This window comes from Eubalaena glacialis, chromosome 3, assembly GCF_028564815.1.
Source record: "Eubalaena glacialis isolate mEubGla1 chromosome 3, mEubGla1.1.hap2.+ XY, whole genome shotgun sequence".
Taxonomy (NCBI): Eukaryota; Metazoa; Chordata; class Mammalia; order Artiodactyla; family Balaenidae; genus Eubalaena; species Eubalaena glacialis.
In genome coordinates this window covers 181,990,145-182,009,135 of record NC_083718.1, presented here as the reverse complement: position 1 = coordinate 182,009,135, position 18,991 = coordinate 181,990,145, and the positions used below count along the sequence as shown (strand labels likewise).

General features: G+C 55.2%; 1 protein-coding gene across 6 annotated transcripts in view; it reads left to right on the top strand.

The window, feature by feature from the left end:
- Nucleotides 1-18,991, top strand: part of ARHGEF10L (Rho guanine nucleotide exchange factor 10 like) — a 160,483-nt gene that overhangs the window by 25,120 nt on the left and 116,372 nt on the right. The window contains exon 1 of one of the 6 annotated variants that reach the window (XM_061184858.1): nt 8,769-8,784. The exons of the other annotated variants lie outside the window; for them this stretch is intronic. The gene's annotated coding sequence lies outside the window, so the exon portion shown is untranslated. Of the gene's footprint in view, nt 1-8,768; nt 8,785-18,991 lie in introns of those variants that run through there. 6 annotated transcript variants of the gene reach the window in all.

Here is an 18,991-nt window from a genome sequence, read left to right as displayed (position 1 = left end):
TCTCCCACGCACGCCCGTTTTGCAGAAGAGGACGCCACAGCTCGTGGATTCGTTAATTTGTTCTCAGTTGCTTGTCCTCGCATTCCTCTCCTCCCAGCACATATTTACTGGACACCCCCTGGGAGCTGGGTACTGGGCTAGGAGCTAGAGATGAGTGCAATATGGTGACCACCTATCTGGGGTTGGGGGAGCAGGCAGGTAACCGATGGAGGGAGGGGAGAGTGCCTGACCCAGGCATAGGGGCTCACCGGAGCTTCCCAGGGAGTGCTGGGCGAAGCAGCCTAGAGGCAGAGTTGGTTCTGGGAGAGGGAAGCGTCCCAGGTGTGTACAGAGCCTGGGGGTGAGTGCAAAGTAGGGCCCTGCAAGGTCAGGAGGGGTGCGGTCAGGAACGCCACTTGAGAACTCTGTCCGTCTCACTAGGAGCTTGCACTTTATCTTGACCATGGGGAGCCATTCAGTTGTTTCTAGCTGGGGAGGGGCACGATCAGCGTGGTCAGCACTTTTTGTCCTGGTGGGGGCTGAGTTGGAAGGGACAGGAGAAGACATCAGGGAGACATTTAGAGGCCGTTACAGGCCCTCTGATTCCTAGGTTGTTCTGCGAACTCTTGCTGCTTTCTTCGTGCTTCCCAAACTCTGCTCATTTCTCTTGTCTAAAAAGGTTCCCGAGACTCAGAGAGGTTAAGCAACTTGCCTGAGGTCACGCAGCATAACACGGCATCCAGGCTCCTGCTGGTTTCTTGAGTGAAACAATCAGAGTCTCAAAGGTGGAAGCAGGTGGCAAGTAACCCCTGCGAGGGGCTCACAGGAGGCTCCAGTGGACCGTCACCACCTGCAGGTCCCCCTGTGCCTTTAAATGTTGTCCTTTTGCCGGTCTCAGAGGCTGGGTGGGACTTCTGGGAGGGAGGAGCTGGGCTGCTGCTGGGAACTGGGAGTCCGCCTTCCCAGGAGCTGGGGCCCCATGTTTAAGCAGTTTCCTGGGGAACTGGCTTCCTCCCCAGTGAGTGATGAGAAAACTCTCTGGGGCTGGGCCAGGTCATGGGAGGCCAGCAAGGGCGGCGGTCTCCGCTGGGGAGGATGGCTGTATTTTACTGATGCCAGGCAGAGGCCTCCTTCTCGGGGGGCTGGAAGAGATGGGGAGCGGTTCCCAGAGCCCTGTTCCTGTGAGTCCTGTCACTTTGGGCAGGTGTCTTGCCTCTCTGGAGTCTTGGTTACCTCATCTGTGAGGGAGGGATAATATTAAACGTGCTCCCGAGGGATTGAAAAAATAACCGGTGTTTTTCACTGAGGGCCTCGAGTGTGCCAGGCAGCATGCATTATCTTCTTTCAGTTCATGTGGCAACCTTTGAGGTATGTAGGGTTATCTTCATTTTACAGATGGGGCAACCGAGGAACAGAGAGGGTAATTCGCCTGAAGTCACACAACTTGTAAGTGGCAGAACCTGAACACTGGTCCGTCTGACTCTGGAGCCCTCCCTTGAAACCCCTTTGGTCCCTGTCAAACTTCCTTGGCAAATCACCTGATAGAGTCTTCTGGGGCTCCAGCTTTCTGGCCACCCCACTTTGGGGCACCCCAATCTAGTCCAACCCCGTAAGTTGTATCACGAGGCCTTGGAGCCCCAGTGGGCCTACGCCCCTTGCTCATCATCTCACAGCCACTTGGAGCAGACTTGGGACAAGAATCCCAGCATCCCAGGGATACTGGCCTTATGCCCTTATGCCCAGGGCCTCAGGAAGACCACCGGACTGGGAGCCCGGCACCTGGGTTCTAATCCCACCTCTTCCTCAAACCAGCCAGGAAAGCTTGGGCAACATTTCATCCTGCCTCTAACTTCACCCTAAGCCTCAGTTTCCTCTTCTGCAAAATGAGCAGGTGGAGAATCTAGGGTCTCTACCAATTCTGATAATCCACGAGTATAGGATTTCAGATTTCTGGGAGTCGGCAAGAGTCAAACATCTGCCACGTTTTTCTACTTCCTGTCCTCTGTTGCCTGGGGGGCAGGGGGAGATTGAATTGAGAAAACAACTCAGAGAGCCCTATAGTTAGATAGCAGCTTATGATCTAAGCATTGATGGAGCGCCCTGTGTGCCAGGCACTGAGCTGGCCGCTTTGCGTAGAACTGAATGGTGTGCTCACCAGGGAGGTGGGTATTATTAGCTACGTTGCAGGTGTGGAAACTGAGGCATAAAGAGGTTAGCTAACTTTCCCGAGGGCCAGGCTATACAGTTATCTTTATATGAGAACTGGACTTAAAAGCCCAGAGGCAGTGCTAAGGGTCTGTGCGGGATCCGTCCTGCCTCGTGGCCCATTGTACGGAGCTCTTGGTAAAACTGGCTCTCACGGACCCCAGATGGAAAAATCCACCCTATCCATCCACCCTTGAGCGATGGTGATTGGGGTCCAATCTGGAAACATTCAATGGATGAGTCACAGGGAGGATGATGAAGGGATGATGGCAGGGAGAGCAAAACAGTGCTTAGTCCGCTGTCGGCCAGAGCTCAGCCTAGCCTGGCAGCCCGGCCACAGAGCGCAGGCCGCGGCTGTTTACAGAGTCGAGGATTTGGGACCAGGGAGAGGCTGTGGCTGACGGGGAGGGAAATGGGAGCTGAGGGTCGGACAGTGGGGTCGGACTCTTATCTAGAGCTGGAAGGGCCTTCTGGGATTATCTACTCCAAGCTCCTAATTTTATGTATGGGACGTTTTAGTCTGGAGAAGGGCCGTGACTTGCCCCAGGTCACACGGCCAGTGACAGCAGACCGGAGAACAGAAGAGGATTTGGGAAGCTGGATCCTCAGCTTCCTTCTGGCCACTGTCGTGGGGATGACTTCCTGCCCAGGCCCTGCTGCTGCCCGCCCTCTCTCCCTTCCATTAGAAGATCAAGAGCAAGAACAGTGATAGTAAACAGAGGAATCATCTTGCTGAGTATAAGCACGGTGGTCGCCAGTATGGACTCTGGAGGCAGGCTGTCTTGCTCAAGCCTTACCGTCCCCCCACCCCCTTCCTCGCCCTGTGACTCTGGGCAAGGCATGTAATTCCTCTCAGCCTCCAACTTTCTTCATCTGTATCATGATTCAAGCAGATTCTGAAATTGCAGGACTTTTCAGTGCCTTTAACGTCTAGAAGGGCAATTTCTACCCTGGTTCTTCCATGGTCTTTGACCACTGAACACCTTTTTTTGCACTGAGTATCTATTAGCATATTTCAGGACACAGGTATTCCCCCAGATGTGCAGACTGAGAAACACTGATGTCGGTGGTTCCTCAGGACTATTTAAACATTTGAACTCAGGCACTGTGGACTGATCGTAGAGTTTTGGGGAGACATCCCTACTGAGCTGTGACATTCAGCACCCTCACCAGTCTCCTTGGGATGCATAACCGACCAGACTGTTTCTGCTCATTCCATTCTCTGACGCCTCCTCCTTCCTGGAGCACGAGTTGCTTTATCACCATACGTGGTGGAAACAGAAGGAGCCTTCCCTGATTGGAGCCACCCTGTCTTCCTGGGACAGCAAGACTGGCTGAGATGTCCAGGGCCGGCAGCTGCTGCCCCGCTGCCAGGCTTACCTGGGAGCAGGCTTGGAGGATGCGAGGCAGGGCAGCCTGGGACCGTGGGGTGAGTCTGGGGCATGGCCACCTGGCTTCTAGGTTGGCTCTGCCACTCACCCTTTTATAACCTTGGGCAAGACACAGCCCTCCCTGGGCCTCAGTTTCCACATCTGTAAGATAAGAGGCTAGGTGTAGTGATTTGTTGGTTCCCTTTGGGGCTGATGTTCTGAGGAATGGGTACATTTGTTACCTTTTGGCCTCATACCCTCATTCATTTGCTGGGTTCTTGGAGTCATCCAAGATATCCCCCTTTTTTTTGGCTGCACTGCACAGCTTGCGGGATCTCAGTTCCCCGTTCCCCGATCAGGGATTGAACCTGGGCCACGGCAGTGAAAGCCCAGAATCGTAACCATTAGGCCACCAGGGAACTCCCAAGATGTCCTGACAGGAGCTTTCTTTCTCAGGAGGTTAGGTGTGCATGAAGGTGCCAGATACAAGCAGGTGCTCTGAGCACCCTTGGGAACTGGGAGCCAGTAATTCTTATAAGTTAGTGTGTGCCAGCATTGCCCCGGCAGCCTGCAAAGAATGCAGATTCTTGGGCCTCACCCCTAGAGATTCTAAGTTTGTAGGTTGGGGTTGGACCTTAGAGTCTACATTTTAAAAAAGCCTCCCCTTCATTCAGGTTGTTGTGAAGTCAGTAGTTCAAGGACCACACTTTGAAAAAGGCCTTTGGACTCTCTTTGAGCCAAAAAAGGCTTAGGAGAGTGACAACCTGCCAGGTTTGGTGATGACTCTGTGTGACCCTGTTCCGAGCTGCCCTCATCTGTGGTCACAGCCTACAGTAGCTGGTTACTCTTCTTGCCGACAAGCTAGTGTTTCCCAAACCTGACTGATTATCAGGATCTCCAGGAAGCTTTTGAACAAAATACGAATTCTTGAGTCTCACCCTTAGTGATTCTAAGCCAGCAGATCTTGGCTGGGACAAGAAATCTCCATGTTTAAAAAGCCCCCTAGGTCTTTGGTTCATTTGTTTGTCATTCATTCATGCAATGGTCTAGCCCCAGGGGAAGGCGTTGAGGACATAACTGTTAGACCAGACGCGGTCTCGGACATTATGTCACCTATGCTGCAGCCTGGTGAAGGAGACAGACAGTGATCACATAGGGATGCTCAGCCAGGTTTGGGAAATATGTCTAGAAAATGGTTGGGTCAGATTCAATACCTGGGCAAAGCTGGGCTTCCTGGTAAATTCCAGATTGAAGTAGAGCCCTGAGCCCAGTGGCCTTTGGTCACTGCTTATGGACACCTGTCATTTTTTCATTCACTTATTCTTTTATTCATCCATCCATCCATCCAGCCATCTATTCATTCATCCATCCATCCATCCATCCATCCATCTATTCATTCATCCACCCATCTATCCATCTATCCATCTATCCATTCATCCATCAATCGATCCACCCATCCATCTATCCACACATCCACCCATCTATCCATCCATCCATCCATCCATCCATCCATCCATCCATCCATCCATCCATATATCCACTAATCCACCCATTTACCTAACCATCCATCCACCCATCCACTCATCACTCTTGAATCTCTACCATGTGTTGAGGGCTGCACTAGGTACTGGAGAGACAGAAATGAAAAGCCTTGTCCCTACCCTCAAGGAGCTCACAGTCTAATGGGTGGAGGGGTCAGAAAGCAAAGCAAATGATTCCAATCCAGAGTGTTAGTTGCTCAGAGGGGCGAGTGGCTGGTTCTCCCAGTGGGCCTCATGGAAGATTTCCCTGAAGCTGGCTTGTGTTAAGGCTCAAAATGTAGGTGGGAGGGTCCCAGACAGGTAACGTAGGGCGTGGCTTCCAGGCCAAGGAAGGGTCTTGCCCTGGGGAGGGCAGGTCATTGTGGCTGGGCAGGTGGGGGCACCTCTTCTGCTCCTGGAGCTCAGGCTCTGTCTTTTGTTTTCCATGTTTGTTTCTCCATGAGGCCTGGTCCACAGTAGGTGCTCAGCAAACATTCGTCGTTGGTGAGTGGGGAGGTGTGGGGTGATCTGGAAGAAGGGATGGCCTTGTGGGCCACACTGAGGAGCTTGTGGCTCTGTGGGCCCTGGACAGGGTGCAGGTGGGGAATGACACCATCGCCTGGGCTCCCTTGGCTGGGGGAAAGGGGAGAATGGAGATGACCAAGGGGGCCCCCCAGCTCTCACCTTTGTCGGCCTCCTCGGCCTTCAGTTCTCTCCTTGTGTGGATCAGAGCCATTGCCTCTATGAAAACTCGTTGAGCCCATGGCTCTTTTCCTAGAGTGGGTCTCTCCTGCAACCCAAGGGCTCTGCCTCTGTTGGTGGATGAGGAGGACAGGGTGCTCTGGGGAGGTGAGTAGATGCAAGGGTGGGTGGCTAAGAGCCTTGGCCTCTGGCATCAGCCTGTTTTTTTTTTTTTTAATTAGTTAATTAATTAATTATTGGCTGCGTTGGGTCTTCGTTGCTGCGTGTGGGCTTTCTCTAGTTGCGGCGAGCGGGGGCTACTCTTTGTTGTGGTGCGCGGGCTTCTCATTGCGGTGGCTTCTCTTGTTGCGGAGCACAGGCTCTAAGCGCGCGGGCTTCAGTAGTTGTGGTTCACGGGCTCAGTAGATGTGGCGCACGGGCTTAGTTGCTCCGTGGCATGTGGGATCTTCCCGGACCAGGGCTTGAACCCATGTCCCCTGCATTGGCAGGTGGATTCTTAACCACTGCACCACCAGGGAAGCCCCATCAGCCTGGTTTTGATTCTCACTTCTGCCTCTTGTCATCTGTGTGTCCTGAGGCAAGTGTCTCACCCTCCCCGTGTTTCAGTTCAGTTTCTCAGTTTGTCGAATGGGATAATACCAGCCTCTCCCTCATCCGGTTCTTGAACCGATTAAGAGAGCTGTCGTGTGTAAAGCACTCAGAGCAGTGCCTGGCACCCAGTAAAGCATCTGATAAATGTTAGTTGAAGTGTGGAGCTTGGGAGGCAGTCGTGCTGGGGTGATTGGAGCCAGAAGGCCTTGTTCGAATCCCACCTCTACCTCTGACTAATTATAGAGACCTTGGCAAGCTGACTCAGGCTCCGAGTTCGGGTTTCTCATCTGTGATGCCCTGTAGGATTGCTGGGAGGAGCACGGAGTCTGGTGTTTCCTTTTCTGCACTGGGCTTATTACTGAAGTCCGAAAACTTGGGTCTTAACCGGTAGAGGAGTGAAATCTCCATCTGGTGAGGGTGGTGTGGACGGTCACCTCCACAGCCTGCAGACTCTGGGGGTCGGTCTCATGTCTGTAGGGCCACCTCTCTTGGTCCCAGCCCCCACTTCACATGCCCTCACTGGTTTCTGGGGTCCTTTGGAAATGGAGCATCATATGACAGGGGCACGGGGTCTTCAGAGCAGGGTGCTATGGGGGGAGGGTTGCACTAGTCTGTAGGGGCACATGGAAGGGACTCTCCTTCCCCAGCCAGGCTGGGTCTGGGTGCCCTGGAGAGACCGGGATTTCAGACACCTGTCCTGGCCTCAGCACCCTACCTCTCCCACATTATGTCCCTGCTTGGTTTGAATGCTCAGGGCTGAGTGATTTGGGCATGCCTGATGCCCCAGAAGATTTGGGTCACAAGCAGGTAAATATTAAACCCAGGAATCTAGCTCCGAATGGAAACCTGTTTGGGCTGGTTGCCTGGGGCACTGCCAGGTTCTGAGCCTCCCGCCCAGCTGATGGCTAGGATAGGCAAGCACCCTCCAGGGGAAGAAAGGGCACCTGCTCCATTCCACGTGACTGCATTTACTTGCCATTACTGTCCAGTGGTCAGGGGCTGCTGTGTCTGTTTTACAGTGAGGAGGAAACCAAGGCACAGAGAGGGCAGGAGGTCTGCTTAGGTTTACATAGCTAATGGGGGGACCTGGGGTTGGACCCGGGAGGGCCTCTCAGCAAAGCCCATGCTTTTCTGGCCCTGGGCCCCCAGTGGTCTCCTTGCTGCTGCTAGGGCCATGCCAGGATGCTGTGGGGATCACAGGTGCTGAGGTTTGCTCTCTGGCTCCTCTGAGCCTGGGCCTCAGATTCCCTTTTTGCAAAGTGGGGACAGTCTTGTTTGGGGTCCCTGGCAGGCAGGACCGGGCCCAGGACACCTGAGTGCAGTGATGCTGGGGGCAGGATCCCAGGGAGCTCTTCCTGTTTGCAATGTACAAAGCTCTCCTGGGGCCTGGGCAGCGCTTCGGGAGTAACCGCCTGGCCAGTCAAATAAGCCTTCTCTTGAAGACCATGTACAAGAGGGACGCCCAGGGCCCAGCCACAGTTCCCATCCTCTGGGAGCCGATACACAAGCCAGAATGAGAGCATAGGTTTGGGGCTTCAGGACCTGGGTTTGCATTCCGGGTCTTATTAGCTGTGTGATCTTGCGCAGGTGCCTTCGTCTGGCTTAGCCTTCGCAGCTCCCTCTGAAAGACAGGAATTATAATTTACTTCACTGGGCCATGGCGAAGAGGAAGTGAGATGGTGTTCTCAAAGCTCCTAGTAGAAAGCAGGTGTTCAGTCAGTTGACTGCCCTCCTCAGGCTCTCAGGGGATAGTCTTCTAAGGCTGAAAGTGACCAGCAGGTCTGAAAGGTGAGTGAAGACTGCTTCTCAGTGCTGCCAGCAGTCTAGGAGTAGCATGGGATGGTCCTGCAGGCCGCTGGGGATGGGGCAGAACGGGGCGTCAGCTCCACAACGGTACGGGTGGGATGTGGGGTAAGCTTAGCTGGGGAGAGAGGGGGGTGTTGGCTTTTACCTGGTCTCCCCACCCCCAGCCCTATAGGCAGTGGCAGCCCCAGACCCTTGGCTGTTTTCACAGACTGTGAAAATCAGAAACCTGGGAGAGGAAGTGACTTGTCGAGCGTTGGTGGGAGTTGGTGGCAGAGGCAGCCTGACCCCTAGCCCGAGGTCCACCAGGTCCTGAGGCTGCTCCATCGGCCGCCTGGGGTGGGCCCTTGGGGCGGTTGGCCTCCCTCGCCTCTCCGGCCCGCCCTGAAACCAGCTATGAATGGAATATTCTGGGCTACATGACTCACAGGCTGGCCCTTCCTCCACCGGGGCGCTTTGGATTTTCCTTTCTTTACTTTTCCCTAATAAGGTCTCATGTGGCTGGCTTTCACCTCTCCTTTCTTTGGGCCTGGAGGAGTGGTGACTTTTGCCCCAGGAAGCCTGTCCTGGGAGGGCTCCCATTAGGCTGCTGGACTGCACGTACTCAAACCTGGGTAAGTTTAAAGGGAGGCCGGGCAGAGGCATTGGAGCCGCGCAGACCTGGGTCCGGAGCTCGCTGCCCCCTCTCTAGCTGTGTGACCTCGGGCAAGTCCCTTTGCCTTTCTGAGCCTCAGTTTTCGGAATCAGTTCAATCCAACCCACATTTATTGGACCCCTGTTAGCTGCCAGGTATGGCGCTAGGCAGTTCTGGTAGAGCAGCAAGCAGACTCAGCCGCTGTCCTCCGGGAGCCTCGAGGCTGAGTGGGGAGTCACGTGGGGACCGGGCTTTCCACCCCGAAGCACATGTGAAACCCCCACACCCGGCTCCTGGTTTTACTGGAAACTCAGAGATCATAGTGAGCCTTAGTTTGATTCCCAGCTAGTGAGAGCAGTAGTTGGGATTTCATGTCAATTACTGTCACTTCGATTTCACACTTGTTAGCAGGAAAGCACAGGACCTACTTCTGGAGGGACGGCCTTGATTTTCCATGCACGTTGGTGATGTGAGTTGGTGTCCCAGGTGGTGAGCTGAGGCTCCCGTGTTCCCACGTGTGCCCCAACCTTGGCAAGGAGGAAATGCAACCGAGATAATGTTCCAGGGTAGTCCACCTCCTGGCATGTAGTGGGTACTCAAGAAGTGTTCGTTGAACCAATGAGAGGGACAGTGGCAGCCTGGAACACATCCTAGTGAGGGTGTCATTGACTCGGGGAAGGAGAGCCAGCTTATGGGTGTCCCATGCAGGAGGGAGGAGGCTTGTCCTGAGAAACTTCACAGGATGAAATGAGGGCAGGTTTAGACTTTTCTAATGTGGGACAGTGAGTCTTCTGCCAAAGGAGGAATTCAAACATGAGAATATGTTGTGAGACTGTGTGACTCAGGCTTGGGTAGAGGTGAGGCATTTATGGAATAGCCACTCTGTGGCTGGCATAGGGCTGGGCTCAGTAAGCTCCATCAGGGCAGGGAGGCTTTTCCTTTTTTGTTCACTGATGTATCCCAGGCACCTAGAACAGTACTTGGCTCACAGGGGTGCTTAATAAACGTGAATTGATTGACAGTGCATGAATGAGTATATTACTTAATTGGGTCTCAGGGGTGTTATTACACCCAGTGTGCAGATGAGTAAACTGAGGCTTATGGAGGTCAAGTCACATGTTTGCTGGGTTGTGGGGTCAGGATTTGGAGTCAGGGCTGCCTGATTGCAAAGCTTGTGCTCTGACCCACCCATCTGTTGGGATCCTCAAGAAGGAATTCTTGCCCTGGCTGACAGGTTGGATTTCAGCCTCTCAGAGATCCCTCTCTTCTGAGAGTGACTAATTGCGGGAAAATACAACATGCTTGACTCAGAACTAATGGCAGGGCCAATGCTGCGAATCACAGTGGATCACCCAGCCTACTCTGATCAACAGGCACCCTTTCAAAGAGAGGGGTTAGGAGGGGATCCATGCTGTCCGCCCTAAGGGGGTCCTGCCAGTCTTGGCCTGACGTCGTGTCATCCTCAGCCACAGCAGAGGGGAGGGCGCTGGCTCAGGCTGTGGCTGGCACACAGCCGGCACAGTGGGACCTGAATCTCAGGCTGACCCTGCCCAGGTGCCTGCTCCAGGGGAGTGGCTGGATTGGTGAGGGTGAATCCCTGGTGTTCACGGGAACCTGTGCCCACCCTCAGCCCCCAGGTGGTTCTGGACAAGGATGCCCAGCGAGGCTTGACATGTTTGCATTCAGCTGCCCTGGGAGGGGGCCGCTTATTGAGGCTCTGCCGGGGACAGCGTAGCTGGAACCCCTGCCCAGGGCCACCGGGCCGGAGCACTTTGTCTGCTGGCCCCCCACGTTCTCCTGATGTACTGCTGCTCAGGGCCCCTGTCCCACCAGCTGCCCATGAGTGGGGTCCCCACGGCCCGGTCTGCTCACCTGAGCATTTCCCAGGTAGCAGAGCAGCCCAGCGGACTGGTGGCCGGCTAGTGGCTGAGGTGCGAAGGTGTGAATACCGTAGGGGTTCAAGGCACAGCCCTGCAGCCAGATGGCCTGGGATCCAATCCCAGTTCCCCATTGTATTGACCGTGTGACCTTGAGCAATTTTCTTACCCTCTCTGTGCCTCTGTTTCCTAATCTGTAAAATGGGGGTGATAGTAGTTCCTCTCTCAAAAGGTTGTTGTAAAGATTAAAGTAATTATAGGAGTAAAGGACTTGGAATTGCTCTGGGCCCTTAGTTAGCAATTAATACATGTGAGGTGTTGTGATGCTGATTTTGGCACTCACTCTTTGGTGGCAACACGAGGAGCGAGCGTTTGCCTTTTTTCTGTGCCCAGTGTTCGGGCCCTGGATTCCACCCACTCAGTGCCGCTTTTGTGGATGAGTACCTGGGCTGGGTTGCTGGGGAGAGACGAGCCAGGGCAGCGCAGGGGCCCCTGACTCCCACTGGAAGCCCCCTTTCTACCGTCCTCCCTCCCTCTCTCCTGCTCCCATGTCCCAGGCCTTGCAGAGATGAACTATGCATGCTTTTGTTTACTGTTTCAAGGAGAATTAACTGACATCGCCCCACCCCAGGTTCAGGGCCACTCCCGGGAGTTCCCCTAGGGCTCCAGGTCTCCCCCGCAGAAGCACCGCCGGCTATTGACTGTTGGAGCCCATTCAGTTCACCTTCCCCTGCTGCACTGTGGGCTCCGAGGGCCAGGGGCCGTGTCCGTCTTGCTCACCACTACACCAGCCCGGTGGGGCCTCGCCTGGCACCCAGCACGCTGGAGATGCTTGATGAATAAGTGTCCAGGGCTGAGCCATGTGCTAGGCTAGGCTCAGGGCGGGGTGGTGGTGGGGCGGTCAGAGGGGTGTGGGGCACGGCCCTGGCCCAGGAGAGCTCACGGTCTGGTTGTTTATTTTTTTTTTATTTTTATTTTTTAAAAATTATTTATTTATTTATTTATTTATTTATGGCTGTGTTGGGTCTTCGTTTCTGTGCGAGGGCTTTCTCTAGTTGCGGCAAGCGGGGGCCACTCTTCATCGCGGTGTGCGGGCCTCTCACCATCGCGGCCTCTCTTGTTGCGGAGCACAGGCTCCAGACGCGCAGGCTCAGCAATTGTGGCTCACGGGCCTAGTCGCTCCGCGGCATGTGGGATCTTCCCAGACCAGGGCTCGAACCCGTGTCCCCTGCATTGGCAGGCAGATTCTCAACCACTGCGCCACCAGGGAAGCCCCTGGTTGTTTATTTTTGAACTCAGAGATGGCGGCTAGGTGCCAGGAACGGTGCTGGGTGCTGAGGAGGGAGAGGCGTAAGGCGTGGTGCTTACTTTGAAGAGGCTGCAGCCTGCCCTCTCTCCCTCCCTCCTGCCCTCCCTCCCCACTTCCTGTATTCCAGATGCCACGCTAGGTGGTGGAGGCACACAGAAAAGTAGGTCGTGGTCTCTGCCCCCAGTCTCTGCCCCGAGAGCCACAAAAACAAGTAACCAGAGCATAATGCAGTTTCTTTAGAGACTTGGAACCTGGTATTATCTGCCATGGAAACCGGTGGCAATGACTTTGGTCTCTGTGTCCCTGTGACTAATAACAGTAACACTACCCTGCATTAACAGGCCAGCGTCTGCTCTAGATCCTCAGAGGACTTGACCAGATGCCCCGAGACCAGGAGTTTTCTACCTCAGCGCTGTCGACACTTGAGCTGGATAGTTCTCTGCTGTGGAGGCTGGGCTCTGCACTGCAGGACATGCAGAGCATCCCTGGCCTCTACCCCCTACATGCCACTAGCCTCCCCCTCCCTCCCCGTTGTGACAACCCAAATGTCTCCAGACATTGCCAAATGTCCCTGGGTGGCAAAGTCGCTCCCGTTGAGAACCACTGCCTTAGATGGATCAGTGAAACTGTAATTGCATAAATCAAGATGGAATGGAAACTTTGAAATCCAATACTGCCACCCTCCAAAAAAAACAAAAGAGGAAAAAAGCGCCCACAACATCCTGTATTCCTTGGGTTTGGCATAAAATGCGAACATCCGTTGGGAGGTGGGAGAGCCCTTGGAGGCCTGAGCAGTTGTGTGCCTTGGCCCAGGCCAACCGGAGGCAGAGCCTCTGGCAAAAGAACAGGGCCATCGCCAGGCCTTGTGTCCCCTTGCTCTGTGTGGTTACAATGTAGGGCAGGTCATCAAACGACCCTAGGGAGTACATACGACCATCGTCAGTTCTGGGGGAGTTGAGTTGGAATGTTCGACTGGCTGCCTCAATCTCAATTAAGCCCTGGTGTTCCCCCCACCCCATAGTGCCTATCCTGGTTTGTATAGATGTATGGACTTGTGTAATTGTTTAGCATCTGCATCCCTGTGGGGCTGTGGATTTCAAGGGGGCAGGATCCAAACCCCCAGAACCTTGCATGGTGCCTGGCATCCAGTAGTGCTAAATCAATTTTTGTGGAATGATTAAGAGATATTGTTGGGTGGATCCAGAGAGATAAAGACTGGCTCTCCTGCCCTCCCCTTGAATGCTGTTAGGTTCCCAGAAGGAGGGAGTGGGACCTGGAGACCTCAGTTCTAACATACATGGCACATATGTGGAAGACGTGACCTTCCTCGCTCACTTCCTGGTTTGCATCCTAATGGGAAAGGAGATGGTGTCTCCGTCCTCTGACCAAGACCCTGGCCACAGGACAGACCTCGGATGAACCTGGCAAAGGCTCAGCCTTGGCAGGAAATGCACAGGTGTCCGCGCATGTATCCCCCTGCCGCCATCTAGCATTTTGGAGCACCTGTTGGCTGCAAGCAGGGAAGAGAGCACCAGATCCTGCCTTCCCAGGCCTGTCTCTTTCCACAGGTCACTTGAGGATGCTCCTGATGCAGTGTCAAGTGACAGCCGTGGGCAGGCGGGGTCGGGGGGCGGGTGGTCACTGTAAGTTTGCTGCCTGGAGGCGGGGTTGCTGTCCCTGACTTTAGCAGAATACATTTGAGTTCAAGCAAGGAAACTGAAGCATCCTGATGTTTGCAACTCTCCCCAGGGCTGATTCTCCAGCCAGGGTGCTTTACATAAGGGGTACATCTGCAGCCAGCTGCAAGGCCCCGCCTCCCCTTGACCACGTGAATTCAGGCAATTGGAATGTCTCCCTGGCACCACGCACTGAGCTTTGCTCATCACCGTGTTTCACACCAACTAAGGGAACTCAGCATCACTGTCGTATTTGGGGTCCTCTCCTTTCCTGCTGTGACCTTCTTCCCTGGAATCTTGACTTTAAAAGGAGCAGGAGGTGGGTGGAGGCTTTGGGGAGCTGAGTGTTAGCTTCAGGGCCAGGCCAAGCTGGTGGCTGTCCCAGAGCACATCAGTGGGCACCCCTGGCCCTCAGTGGGGGGCACTGCATGGTCAGAAGCTGCAGGAGGGCTTTCACTGACCCAGAAAGACTCTGGAGGACAATGATGGGGGGGGGCCCTGGGACTGCTCAGCTCTACCTGGGACACCACCCCTTCTTGCAGGCCAGGGCTGCTGTCCAGTTAGAAGGAGGTGGTCATTCATTCATTCGATAAACATTTATTGAGCACTTCCTGTGTTCCAGGCTCTCAGCGAGGTATTTTATGTGAATTATTCTCATTTAATCCTTATAACAACTCTTTGCAGTGGGGATTTTTAGAGTTTTCCTACAGAAGAGGGAACCAGGGATCAGAACGGTGAAATAATGTCTTTGTGTCACGGTGAGGAAATGGAGAACCAGAACCCAACCAGGTTTGATTGCAGACTCACTCTCCTAAAAATCATACCTGGGGCATGATGGTGGCAGAAAGGGGCACCCAAGGGATACCCTGCAGGACCAGAGACTGCCTCAGGATGGGGGCACCCTGAGTGCAACGGGTCCCCCATTTTCCACCGGGCAGCAGGATGCAGGCAGAGGCGGGCTCACAGCCCATGGCACCCAGTGCGGTTTCTGTGAGAAGGGCAGAAGGACGGCGAGGAGGGAGGGTAGGAATTCTCTGTAGGACCAGGCTGTGGGTGCCAGTCCCTCAGGAGTCCAATTACAGGGCTGGTGTCGAGAGCACCAGTTAAGCTTTCGCCAAAGCTGATACTGAAAGAGGACCGGTTCCCCGTGGGGGACATAGTCCAGGATTTGACTCCATCCCAGGACAGCAGGATTCAGGGCAAATTTATTTCATGGTTGAAACCCCGCCTCCCCCCAACACCTCCAGCCCAGTCTCCTCTGCCCCCTTCCCAGAGCCCCAGGCAGCATCTTGTCAGAGGTGTGGTATTCATTGCAAGGGAGTGGGATGGATCCATTGGTCTGTTGAGGGAGAGGCACCCTGCTACAGCGAAAAGACGTGGCCAGACCTCTCCACCTGCAGCTTAATCATGGATCTGCCTCTGATGAGCTTCTTGAACATGGACAGATCTCTCTATCTCTCTGAGCCTCAGCTTCCTCGTCTATAAAATGGGGCTGATCCCATCCACTCGTGGGTGCTCCGCCCCTTTGGGGGCTGGTGGGAGGACAGGCATTTCCGTCTCTCTCTGGCAGGTGCGGAGGACAGGGAGCTGCTGGAATGACACTCACACCTTCCCTGGGGGAGGGCCGCACATTGTTAGGGGGAGGGCCGCACATTGTTAAGGGGGTGGCTTGAATCTTAAGTGCTGGCCTTTGGGGCTGAGGCCTCTGGGTCCCCTGGGGCTCCTTGCAGGGCTTGTGTTTCGGGAGACCTCAGGGGCTGTGCAGACAGCTTGCCCTGCCTTGCTTGGGTGGGCTGAGCTATTTTTAGCTCCGAGGTTTGCAAAGGTTATTTCTTCCTGCCCGGAGCTCTCTGTGGGACAAAGTGGACAGCCCCCTCTCAGAGGGAGGCAGAGCTTGGGCCAGAAGAAGAGACTGGAGCCAGACTGGACCCTTGTGGGCTTTGACAGGGAGGCTTCCTCTGCTCTCGGTGGCCTGCCAGCCGGGGGCTCCTGTGATCCTTCCCGGGAAAGCCGGGTGTATGCCAGGGTCCCTCACCTGCCTGCCAGAGCGGCCGAGGGCGGCAGCCCCCGGGGCTTCGGCGTCCTGTCTGCTCTCCCGGCCACATGCTTCTGACTCATGAGAGCAAGAATGCGGTCTTTTTGGGAGCGAGTTTGTAAAAATAGTCCAAGTCCCTCCTCGTACCCGCCCCACCCCTCTTCTGATCACACCGTGGCATGGGCCCCAGGCCTCTTCCCAGACTGGTTTTGGGGGAAGCGCCTCTTGCACAGCTTGGCACTGACTCTGTTTGTGTAGCTCTCCTGGTAGAAGCTGTCCTGGCGGAGGCTGATTTCGGGCAGGAGGAGGCACGGTCCCAAGAGTGGGTGCCCCACAGGCCTCGGCCGCCTTCTCCCCTCCTCTGATGGTGGTGGCGCGGCTGGTGTGGACCAGCATCCCTTCCTTCATGCAGCAAGTGTGTGTTGAGGTCTGCTGTGTGCCAGGCACCATTCCAGGGCTGTGGATGGAGCGATGAACATAAACGATAATGTCCACATTCTGGTAGGAGGAAACTGATGTAAACAACTAAAATGTATAGATTCCCGGAGGTGTTAAATACTGTGAAGGCGGGGAGAGCAGAGTCAGAGGAAAGAGTGTGATGGGGATATGTATGTGCGATTTTAAAGCGGGTGGTGGGAGGGGGCCTCTCTGACACAGTGACCTTTGAGCAGAGCCCTGAAGGAGGTGAGGGAGTCATCCATGTGTACATCTGGGGGAAGAGTGTTCCAGGCAGAGGAAACAGCAAGTGCAAAGGCCCTGTGGTAGGGTGTTTGAGGGGCTGCACGGTGGTCATTGTGACTAGGGTAGAAAAGCTATGGGGAGAGAGGTAGGCTCTGAAGTCAGGGAGTTGGTGGAGGGACCACATCATTTAGGGCCTTGTTGGCCAAGGTGAGGACCCTGGTTTCCACTCCGAATGAGGTAGGAAGGCATTTGAGGCTTTGAGGAGAAGAGTAACTTGGCTGCTGTGTTGAGAACAAAGTGTGTGGGGTGGGGGGAAGGGGGGTGAAAGCGGGAAGCAGGAGACCAGTCAAGGGGCTATTTTAATGGTCCAGGGAAGAGATGATGGTGGTGTGGATCAGGGTGGTCGCAGGGGAGGTGGTGCGAAGTGGTCAGATTCTAGACATGTTTGGAGGGTAGAGCCAACGAGGTTTGCTGATGGGTGGCATGTAGGTGTGAGAGAGAGGGGGGAGCCAGGGATGAGCCTGAGGTGTTTAGCCTGAGCGCCTGGCAGGCTGGTGCTGCCGTCAGGTGAGAGGGGACGCCTGGGAGGAGTGAGGGTGGCCATCAGGATGTTAAGTTCAATATGCCCCATAGACCAGTGAGCGGACGTGCTGAGCAGGCATACTTCTGGGCAGAGGTCTGGAGTTCCAGGGAAGGTCAGGCTGGTGGTGTCACCGTAGAGATGGTCTTAAAAACCACGAAACGGGTGAGGTTGCCTGGGGAGGCGCAGATCAAGGTGAGGTTGGAGTCCTGAGCCTGGGAGGGGCCCAGCATTCGGAGGTCCTTTGCCTGGGCCATTTCTGCAGCCTGGACCATCCATCCTTCCCCCACACCCAGCTCCGTGAAATTGCCTGGAGTCAGACCCCCCCATTTCCTGGTCCCATTTCATGCTTCCTGGGTGACTTTGGGCAGGTTGCTTCCCTGCTCTGAACCCCAGCTTCCCTGTCCATGAAAAGGAGGGAACAAAACCACCTCTTGGGTTTGGTTCTGGCATGAAAATGCTCTACTGCTGGTATGAGTGTTCTAGAGCCGCCCTGGCACTAAATTGCCCGGGCTTTGGATGGGGAAACTGAGGCGCAGAAAGGTGAAGGGGTGGTACAAATTCCATGCTGTCCTCTTCCAGCTTCCAGGTGTGTGTGCTGTGGAGCCCCATCGCATGGGCCACCCAGGATGTGGCCAAGAATATGGGACCCTCGGATTGGCAATTTTTCACCTGGCCCTTCAGCCTGGGGCCTTCCGCCTGGACTGGACCTCTGGGGACAAAGGGGTTAATGTGCCTGGGGGCTGGGAGGAGGAGAAGGAGAGGGAGGAGGAGGAGGAGGGGGAGGAGGAGGAGGAGGGGGAGGAGGAGGAGGAGGGGGAGGAGGAGGGGGAGGGTCTGGGGGCTGTTCTGGTGGCAGCAGCTTCTCCAGGCTGGCTCTGGTTTCCTAGCAACAGCCCCCAGGGGTCCCTTCTGCCCAGAGGCCTCCTCCGGGGTTGGTGTGGGAGGGGCTTGCCCCCAACCTGTCCTGCCTGGGGATCACTGACCAGGGGCACGCCTAGGGAGAGGGGACACTTACCCCGGGCAGTTACAGAGCCTCCATTGTCTGAGGCTTCAGCCACTGGCCAGCCTCACCCCTGCCCATGGCAGGAAGCCCATTGAGTGGCTTGGCGCCTAGTGGGCAGGGAGAGGAGATGGCCCTGTGTCCCTCTGGCATTTGGAGGCTCCCGCCACAGGCTGTGGAGGGTCTGGGAGGATGCTCCCCCCACTCACCCGCGCCCTCAGCCACCTGGCACCTGGTCCGTGCTGGGATCCCGTGAGAACCAGCCTGAAGGTCCCTCCCTGGCTCTCCCAGCTCACAACCCAGGGACCCTGCTCAGCCACTGCGTGGCCTTGGGAACATCCTCAGTCTCTCAGACTCCTTTTCCTCATCTGTTGTGGGAATTAAATTAGACAGACACTGTAAAATGTTCAGCAGGGGTTCTGGTGCACAGTAGTGCTGGGAGACGGCAGTGCTGGGAGACGTCAGCTCTTATCGTTTCTAAGACGATCATTTTGTGATCTCAAGGGTGACGAGGGTCACAAAGGTCAGGGCTGGTATTCTGGTGGACCGTCAGCCTGGACTCAGTTGAGCAATCTGCAGAATGGGGCAACACTGTCCTCCAGGAGCGGCAGGAACTCCAGGAAGGGAACTAACATTTATTAAGGGCCTACCGGCATTTTCAGATGTCACTCCACTTAATCTGCATCTGACAGGTGAGGAGAGGAAGCACAGAGAGGGTGAGTAACTTCCTGAGGTCTGGCCGCTGGAGGGCAAGTGCAGATTCAGCGTCTGAAGCTGGTCTCTCTGACCCCAGGCTGAGTGCTTTCCAGGGCTCTGAGTCCTGGACACGTGTCCTTCTTGCTGTACCTCCACCTGTGTTCTCTTGGCTAAGGCACCTTGTCTCTCCAGAGCCCCTGCGAGCTAGCCCCTCCACAGTCTGCAGCAGGGGGGCTGTTTGCGATGAGGGACTCCCAGGGCAGAGGTGCCCCCACCATACAGCTTGCAGACCCTGCCCTTCCTCCTGGCCCCAGGCTTTCTGGGCAGGGC